The 10,268-nt window shown below is 45.6% G+C and overlaps 1 non-coding gene across 1 annotated transcript; it reads left to right on the plus strand.

Annotated features, from left to right (window-relative positions):
- The first annotated feature begins 8,515 nt into the window (after positions 1 to 8,515).
- On the plus strand, positions 8,516 to 8,587 carry trnae-uuc (transfer RNA glutamic acid (anticodon UUC)). Its single transcript has one exon. It is a non-coding gene; the product is annotated as a tRNA-Glu (tRNA).
- Positions 8,588 to 10,268: the final 1,681 nt, after the last annotated feature.

Below are 10,268 nucleotides of genomic sequence, written 5' to 3' on the forward strand. Positions count from 1 at the left end.
GATGGACAAATTATCAGAGAACCTTCTTAGAAACAGGATTTACGAGAGTTTGGAGAAACATTACCTAATTTGGGAGAGTCAGTATGGCTTTGTGAGGGGCAGATCATGTCTCACGACCCTAGTTCAATTCTGTGAGGATGTGACGGTTAAGCATGGCAGGACCTTTCAGAAGGCTTGGTACCCTGGAAAAGTTGGCTCGTGGATTCAGGACTGAAGCCCCAGAAGGCAGAGGATAGTTGTGGATGGAGCGTTTTCTCCCTGGACGCTGGTGCCAGTGGTGTCCCGCAGAGATCTGTTCTGAGACCCCAGGATATTTGTGCATTAAAATGATGTGAATAAATAAGTGGAAGGCGCTGAGAAGTTGCAGATGGTGCTCAACCCGGAGTGTTACGGAGTGATTCACTTTGGAAGAATGAATTTGAAGGCTGAGGTGATACTTTCTCGAGTCAACCGAGGGCCGCACATTAGTACGAGTTCCACAATGGAAACAGAGTGATGAGACTTTCTCCAATAAGCCGAGGGCCACTCATCGCTACGAGAACCACAATCGGCACGGAGCGGTGCACTGCAGGAACAGAAGGAAGTGTGATTGACAGGTGAGCTTGACCACATCTGCTGTTCTGAACGTAGTCATAGTGACGCTCGCAAGGCAATATACGTGACAGTAAATCAAGAGGAAAAAATACAACTTCGTGGGAAATGATACAACAGCTGAGAACCTGCTGATTGATCATAGATTTTGCTTACTATATTTGTTCAAACAGAGAATAGATGGAGAAATAGTGGTAGAATTGTAGCAGGTCTGAGAATATCTTTAAAGTTAAACAGACTGCATCTCTCGTCACTGACAGAGGTCAAGTTCCTGCCAAACGACCCATGTGTGCGCTGGAAAGCATTGTACTTCAAACTCTCCTCAGCCCTCGCTAATCTCCCGAAGACACTCTTCCTTTTTGATCACAGGTCTCTGGAATATCGCTGTGGATCTTTTAAAGTGTTTTGAGGAATATGTGCAGTGTATTTAATTGCAACACATATCAGCTGTCATTGTTTATTCCAGCACTCAAACTGCCCGGAATGGCTGCAACGAACGAAAGAAAAGATGATAAATGTTCTCCTTTAATAAAGAAGTGTTCTCCGTTTCACCCGCCAGAACAAACTTCTTCCCTTAACTTCAGAAGCAAATGTGCTCCATCAAATGTTACAAATTAAATCGACTTCAAGCCGAATGCCTGACTTAAAAGCAACAATGACAAAATATATCTTCAGTCAAATAGCTGAAGCCAGGTGTAATGAAAAATGACATGGAAAAACAGGACATCAAATTTTGTTTTAAAGTCATTACATTGCAAAATCCCTTGAGGAGTCAAATTCATGACACGTGGATAAATAGTTTAACGCAAGGTATTTGTGCAGTTGGTTGTCAGTAATGTCCCTGACGTGACAGGCACACTAATTGCCTCAGTGGAATTGCTCTCACCTCAACAAAAGTCTGCTGAACCGATCGCCAGTCCATCTGAGCAGCTGAAACGTTCTGTACAACTGAACGCTGCTTCTGGCGGAATATGGGATATGCGGCAATTTACTACATCGCGGCCATTTTCTATCCCACACTTGTAGCGGTTGGTGTCCCCGGTAAGATACCAGATCTAGTTACTTTATGTATGGTGCCGTCGTTACTCTGCTGCGGTATCCGCACTGTTACTGAGCACCGAATCTACCGTCGGCTGAAACTTGGAGTATTCAGGCATCTAATGGTTTTATTTTCAGTTTTCATATTTCGATCACAGTGTTTTCTTCTTTTCTCAATTAAGCCGGTGTCGATATTGTCGTTGTTTCATAATTTGATCGAAGTAATTTTTTCTTTTATCACAATTTCACCTCGCTAGACTTTCTGAACTGATATTGGTCTCTGCTTTTCCAGACCCGAGTTTCTGTCAGTGCAGACATTTCATCCTTATAACACCGTGGCAGCTTATTTAAATGACGGTACCGTCTACTTTCGACGCGTAGGTCTGTTCTTCTGTAAGTCAGTAAATGAGAAGTCGTGCTTTATATCTCCTTAATGGCACTTTGTCACCGCTACAAATAATCCCGTCAGCTATTTCACCTCTAATAATGGAAATGGTGTTGTTTAGAGGAGCGGTCGACTGCTCACCGGTCCGTGTGTCGTGGAACTCGGATGCCTCGCTCGAAACTCTGGGAAGGTCGCCAATCCACTGACACTCACATCCGTCATTGTTCTCCAGCCGGAGTGCAGCGACGGAGACCGCACACACTGGATTCCCGCTTTCCACTTCCACAGACCCTCCCCTGGATAGCATCGGTAGAATGGGGGCATTCAGGGAGCTGACCATATTTCTATTTTGTTTCCAAATTTCTTGTAGTTAATTTAACAGCGATTGTGATCCTATCTCGGGGAAAATGCGGACTCTCCAAATGCATCACCCGTTACCTGGTTGGAATGGCAACAGCGGATCTGATGGTGGTTATCGTTGTTGCTTTAGTGGATCAGACCAACAATATCTACATTTATTCCAGATCCCTGCTCATCACTCCTGTATGCGCTCTGACACTTGTATTTCGGGTCGTAACTACGGACTGTTCTGTTTGGTTCACAGTCAGTTTTACCTTCGATCGCTTTATCGCAATATGTTGCCGAAAGCTGCGGGAGCGATACTGCACCGAGAGAACAGCAACGCTGGTTATGGTGACCGTGGTTATAGTGAGCTGCGGGAGATGTGCCCCGGTTTACTTTGCCGTTGAACCTTACGTCATCATTGACAACATGCCGTGGCGGTGCGCCCTCACATATGAATACGCTACTTCACCCGTGTGGAGAGGATACCAATTACTACTCAGTATTTCAACACCATTGCTACCAATCGGTTTAATCCTGCTGTTTAACGGGTTAACCGTAAGGTATATCGTTGTGGCAAATAGAGTCCGCAGAAAGCTTCGGAACAGCGGCGACAATCAGAAAGATGCCGAGGTGGAAAAACGCAGAAAATCGATGATTTTGCTGTTTTCTATATCAGCTAATTTCATATTATTGTGGATACCCTCTGTCACCCATACTCTGAAATGGCAAGTGCAGAACTATTTTTACGAGGACAGATATTTGAGTTCCCCGGCATACATCCTACAACAATTTAGGTTCATGTTGCAAACACTCAGCATGTGCACCAATACTTGTATCTATACACTGACACAGAGGAAATTCAGAGAAGAGCTGAGGAATGGAATGAAGTATGTGTTTACTTTAAATGGCCATCTGTGTAGATAATGCCCGTGTCTTAAGGCAATTCGGAGAAATTTTCAAATAAAGCAGTTTTGCAATGAACAGGTTCGGCAAATATGTCATAAACTCAAACAATCATGTGCCTGGTCGCCCGGAAATTGCAGAATTGGCGGAAGGTTGCCCACTTCATAAGTTCAGGTTGGTGGCAATACAAGCGCTCATTGCAGCTGGCGTGATTGTTTCATTGGTTGAAGTATGTTCCAAACTATCACAGACACTCGACTGTCACAAGGGCAGGGGTGGCTTCAGGGCTTTCCGCGTTTTAGATGTTTCAAAATGGACAGGGTCGTGTAACATAATGTAAAGGGTGTTCGACGGGAAACCAGGGACAGTATCGCAACCGCAGAAAGGGAGGACAATGTGGAGCGTTCGTTTTTTAATAAAATGTGAGACGAACTCAGAAACATTTGGAGTATTCTGTACAGCCGCCCTCTAACAAAAAAAAATAGCAACTGGAACAGTGAGGAACCGATCGTGAAGCGGGGCTTGGACATTTTCTAGGTTATTTACATGAGTAACTGAAACATCCATAATGTTCTTTGGCATCTCCCCAGGGTAAATATTTAATTATGGCATAATTTCTTGTTAGTGTCCAGGGAGGATTCATGTCACTACAAGAAGACAGGCGCACTAGTGAACAGTACGTACCGGATCTAATATTACTAAAGTAAACTGGTCAGGTGACAGATCTCTCCGCGGATCTCATTTCAGAAAGATAGGACAGAACTCCCCTCCATTTACTTTGCCCAGGGATAGGACCAGAGAGTATGGAGTGTGTTTAATTTGCGGTCTGCGAATTATGGTGCTGCCTGGCAGGATTTTAGGAAGGTACATTGGGAAATGATGCATTCGGGGTATTACGCAGCAGATATGTGGGGATTTTTTAGGGAGCACTGACACGGGGTTCAGTATAGACTTGTCACAGTGACGCAGGGAAAGGATGACAGTGTAAAGTAACCCTGGGAGACAAGGAATTTGGACAACACGTCAAGAGGAAGAAAGAACGATACTTACAGAACAGGAAGAAACGATCAGGTAAGGCTACAGCGAGTCACAATGTAGACAGGAGGGAATATAACAGTGGACTTAAAAGAGTGATGGGGGATTTGAGAAATCCTTGACGAGTTGCACTGTGAAGAACAGGAGGAGACTGGGAAGAGCGTGGGCAAATCAGAGGTAAAAGAGGAAAACTTGTGTCTGGAGACAAAGTAAACAGTGAAGATCCTTACTGAATGTATTGATCAATGTGCCCACAACGTAATAATGCAGATAGGCTCGAACGTGACGACGTTGAGAAAGAGGATGCGCTGGAAACTTGGGAAAACATTATTGAAGATGATTCCCCGTTGCCGGAAAAGTTACAGTCCTGCCAATTTTGGAAGCCAAACTCAGATATTGCTGAGCTTTTGGACAGGATATTTGTGTTTTCGCTGGCCACGGAAGTAGAACTAGAAGATTGGAGCGTAGAAAATGTTATTCATTTGTTGACGAAAAATAGCAGGGATACTTCTTGGAATTATAGACCATGGTCTCTTACATCAGTAATGGGTAAACAACTGGAGACGATTACTAAAGAGGGTATTAATGAGTATTTGGAGAAACGTAGTCTGGCTACGGAGAGAAAGCATGGTATGTTGTCATTAATGAGCCAGATTGATTTAATTGAAAAAGTGAAAATAAAACTAACGGATGAACCAGGACAGTCGATGTGGGTGCATTAATTATGGTCAGGCGTTTGATCAGTTCCCCATAGTAGACTAATTCAGAAAGTCAGGAGGCATGGGATCGAGGGAAACCTGGCTGCGTTGATTCAGTATTGGCTTCCTAACAGAAGGCAGATGATGTCGTTGACAGAATAAATTCTGGCTGGAAGACAAATGGCAGCCGTGTTGTGCATAGAGAGTCGAAACTTCGGTACACTTTACAACTCTATTGCGAGTCTGCAGTTACAGTGCTCCGAGAAATAGGGCTGAGTAATTAATCTTTTTAATCTGACCACACAGCGGCACCCGGATAATTAATGGAATTCGGGCTGAAGACGTAAGCAAATGGCCGAGCTACTGACTGCACCAGCGCGTTTTCTGAACTGACGGGTCATTTACATATTACAGGGCAAATGCTACAATGTCTACAAAACATCTTTTCCAGTGGAGCCCTACAACTTAAAACCAGCATTTCAAAGTGCCCAGCAGCAGCTTCTGGCGCTTATTAAAAGAACCAGCCTTCCAAAACACCAATTCTAAATTCCCAATTCAAGTACACACCCATTTATCCTAAAGCTAATTTACCTCTGAATCGTGGTTTTATCGTATCGGGTGTAGATACGCTCATAGTTCAATCATTTTAATCCTGAATCCACATGGCCGGTGTGGAATCCGTGTCTCCCTCTGAAATCAGTAATAAATGCAACAGACAAAACTACACAAACTGAAAACGCAGCGAGAGCGGAGCACATATCCGGGCTCACATTTGTCTTCCTTCAAAAGCATCGCAGGCAATAGGAGAATACAGAATAAACAATTTCAAAAGCTTCCATCTTCTTTTGCTGTAACCATCCATTAACTCAGTCTCCATGCTTCAGTGTGTGCAAGGACAGAGGGATAAAGCAATATCAACGACTTTCTGGATTGGTCGGTGCTGTGGGTCACTAAAGCTCTAACCCAGACATACAGTCAGACATCCATAGGGAACCACTGCACAGAAGCAGGGTTTTCAGCCCGTCTAGTCAGTGTGGAAATATTTAAACTGCCTACTCCCATCGTCCTCACCCGGACTGTGGCCATCCATATCCCTCTCATCCGTGTACTTCCCCAATCAACTCTTAAACGTTAAAATCGGAATCTCAATTACCACGTGTTGGCAGCACTGTCTACACTCTGACCACCCTCTGAGTGAAGACGTTTCCCCTCATGTTTACCTTAAACATTCCACATTTCACCCTTCACCCAATATCGCCAGATGTATTCTCGCCCAACATCAGTGGAGAAAGCCCGCTTGCATTTACACTCTCTATACGCCTCATAATGTTGTATACCTCTATCAAATCTCCCCTCTGTCTCCTACCCGCTCGGAAATAAAGTGCTGATATATTTAAACTTTCCTTTTAATTAAAAACATTCAGTACCGGCAATACCTGTGTAATTCTTTTTCTGCATTCTTTCAGTCTTATTTGCATCTTTCCTGCAGATAGCTGAGCACAACCGCACACAATGTTTTAAATTGGGCCCCAATAAATCCTTAAACCACAGCAACGTATCATCCCAGCTCCTGTACTCCGTACTTTGGTCTATGAAAGCCAATGTGCGAAAAGCTGTTTTTACGACCCTATCTTACTGTGCCGCAACTTTCACTGAATTATGGATCTGCATTCCCAGATTCGTTTATTCTACCGTACCCCTCAGTGTCTTATTGCTCGTTGGGTCAGACCAACCCTGGCTGGCCCTCCCAAATGCAACATCTAACACGTGTCTGCGTTAATTCCGATCTGACATTTTTCAACCCATTTTTTCCAGCTGGTCCAGATCCCGTTTCATGCTCCGGTACTCTTCCTAGTTGTCAACTACACCCGTAAGGTTGTTGCCATCGGCAAATTTGCTGATCCAGTTAACGACATCATTATCCAGATCATTGATAAAGATGACAAACAACAATGGACGCAACAACGATCCCTGGGACACTCCACTCGTCACAGGTCCCCAGTCAGAGAGACAACCATCCATTACCACACTCTAACTTCCCCAACGTACCCAAAGGCCAATCCAATTTACTTCCTCATTGTGAAAGCCAAACTACTGATCCTTCCCGAGCATCCTCCCACACGGAAAACTGACAAAGCTTTAGGAAAGTTGAGATTTGTTTATAAATCCAAAGATCCACGATGACACTAGCGATACACGCGACGTATTGCCGACAGCTCGCAAAATGTCTGGATGTATTTCTGCTGACCGACTGTAGCTGCTCTGTGAAGCCCTTAATTTCCCTTTAAGAAACGTACTGTTGATCTGTCTAAATTACTCAGCAGTTTAACGAGCTGCTGAAAGACCAGGTGGATTTGACTCTCGGGAATGCCGGTGCGGCACCTTTCAGCGATCAGCGAAGGTCAGCCATTACCATTGCCGGAAAAGAGGTCGGTTCGGATGACTTCAAGCCAGACTAAATCGACGGGCGATGAAGCATCGCTTACCTGCATCTTCTTAGCCAAAGGCCAATTACTTGAAAACAAGATGGATTTTCGTAAGTGCAACGTTGCAGTTTCGGAGGGAAATGAGGGGCTGCTGTCTTCTCTGTTTCATGGAGATATGGCTCAGTTCGGTGGAACAGCCGGAAGGATTCCACCGTTCGGAGAAGATAAGACGGTATTATGGTGCAGGGGGTGGGGAGCGGGGTGGGGGCGGAAGATGGTGGATGTTGAACAGCGTGTTGTTTCATGATAAATTCTTCATGCTCTGCCCATATAGCGGTCTTGCCGCACCCTTGTTCCCCCAATCACAACACCCAACGTTTGAGTTCTGTCGGTGCTGTTTACCGAGAGGTTCTCCTCATTGATCCGGACGGCACTTCACATACCGCCAGAGCAGATGTTAATCAAGCATACCATGTACTGAATACCGCGATCGGCAAACAAGGAACTGCCTACCCTGAGGACTTTCCAATAATTGCGGGGGTTTCTATCAGGCTTGTTTAATGAAATCTAAGCTAATTTGTCATCAGCACGTCATCCTCTGTTCAAGGGCCTCCTGCACACACGACCACAGTTAGGGCACGATCAGGAAAGCCTACCATTCCACCCCAGACCATATTTCAGGCATTCTGAACGTCTGATTTTACTTCTCCTACCTCCATCCAGGCGGAGGGTGAGGAACAAGACATCAGATGTATCGGCAACACTGTCGCGGGAATCGGAGGGCCGGCTACTGAGTTGTTTCGAGGCGACAGGCAGAAACAAAAATGACCCAAAGCTCATAAGAGAATCTAAATGTCACCATCTTTATCAAGACACTGCAGAGCGAGTGTTTCTGACTGATTCATTCAGAGTCCAGAGTGTCCCTTAACCAGAAGCGCCGGGTGAACAAAAGATATGCAAAGTGCTGAGCAGTAGTTACATGACCATATTTATCACATTTATTCATGATGATGATTATTATTTATCGATCGGTTTTGTTTCGTATTTTTTCTGATCTGTTAGTATCTATTGCAGTGTGCAACGCATCATCAGTTTCCCTGGTGGTCTAGTGGTTAGGATTCGGCGCTTTCACCGCCGCGGCCCGGGTTCGATTCCCGGTTAGGGAATATTAAGATATTGCCTGCTGTAATTTAATCAGACAACATACTGCATTGATCCCGAGGGAAATTGAGTTTCGTTACTGTCGCTCCAACCAAGAACAGTGTAGAAATATAGCAATATAAAACCATTAATAATTAAGCCATAATAGTAAATTATGTCAAGTGGACATTAGTCCAGGACCAGCCCTTTGGCTCAGAGTGTCCGAGAGAGGAGTTTGTTGACCGCAGGCAGGAATGACTTCCTGTGACGCTCAGTGTTACATCTCGGTGGAATGAGTCTCTGGCTGAATGTTCTCCTGTGCCGAACCAGTACATCATTGAGCGGATGGGAGTCATTTTCCAAGATGACGTGCAAGTTGGACAGCATCCTCTTTTCAGACACCACCGTTAAAGAGTCCAGTTCCACCACCACAACTTCACTGGCCTTACGAATGAGTTTGTTGATTCTGTTGGTGTCTGCTACCCTCAGCCTGCTGCCCCAGCACACAACAGCAAACATCATAGCACTGGCCACCACAGACTCGTAGAACATCCTCAGCATCGTCCCGCAGATGTTAAAGGACTTCAGTATCCTAAGAAAACAGAGACGGCTCTGACTCTTCTTGTAGACAGTCTTATTGTTCATTGACCAGTCCAGTTTATTGTCAAATCGTATGCCCAGGTATTTGTAATCCTCCGTCCTCCACCATGTCATTCGGCACGGACTACGAGGGCCGAGATGGCCTGTTTCCGTGCTGTGATTGTTATATGGTTATATATGTCCACGCTGTCCCCTTGGATGGAAACAGGGGTAATCGTTAGCTTTCTTAGCCCTTCTCAGGTCCACCACCAGCTCCTTAGGTTTTTTTCACATTAAGCTGCACATTATTCTGCTCACACCATGTAACAAATTTTCCCACTGTAGCCCTGCACTCAGCCTCCTCTCCCTTGCTGATACATCACACTATGGCAGAGTCATCAGAAAACTTCTGAAGATGGCAAGATGTGTGCAGTAGTTGAAGTCTGAGGTGTAGATGTTGAAGAGAAAGGGAGACAGGACAGTCCCCTGTGGATCCCCAGTGCTGCTGACCACTCTGTCTGACACACTGTGTTGCAAGCCCACGTACTGTGGTCTGCCAGTCAGGTAATCAATAATCAATGACACCAGGGAAACATCCAGCTGCATCACTGCCAGCTTCTCACCCAGCCGAGCTGGGCGGATGGTGTTGAACGCACAGGAGAAGTAAAAGTCTATGACGCTCACAGTGCTCGCCGGCTTGCCCGGGTGGGTGTAGTCACGGTTCAGCAGGTAGACGATGGCATCCTCAACTCCTAGTCGGGGCTGATAGGCAAAGTGGAGGGAGTCTAAGTGTGACCTAACCATAAGACGGAGCTGCTCTAGAACAAGTCTCTCCAGGGTCTTCATGATGTGGGAGGTCAATGCCACCAGTCTGTAGTCATTGAAGCCACTGGAGCTTCGGTACAGGAACAAGGCAGGACGTCTTCCACAGCACAGGAACCCTCTGGAGACTCAGGCTCAGGTTGAAGACATGGTGAAGTACTCCACATAGCTGGGGGGGGGGGGCAGGTTTTGAGCGCCCTGGGGCTGACACCATCCGGGCCTGCAGCCTTGCTTTGGTGGAGACGTCTCAGCTGTCTTCTGACCTGTTCAGCTGTGAAGCCCACCGTGGTGGTTTCAGGTGTGGGA

This window comes from Hypanus sabinus, unplaced genomic scaffold (genome assembly GCF_030144855.1).
Source record: "Hypanus sabinus isolate sHypSab1 unplaced genomic scaffold, sHypSab1.hap1 scaffold_441, whole genome shotgun sequence".
Classification (NCBI taxonomy): Eukaryota; Metazoa; Chordata; class Chondrichthyes; order Myliobatiformes; family Dasyatidae; genus Hypanus; species Hypanus sabinus.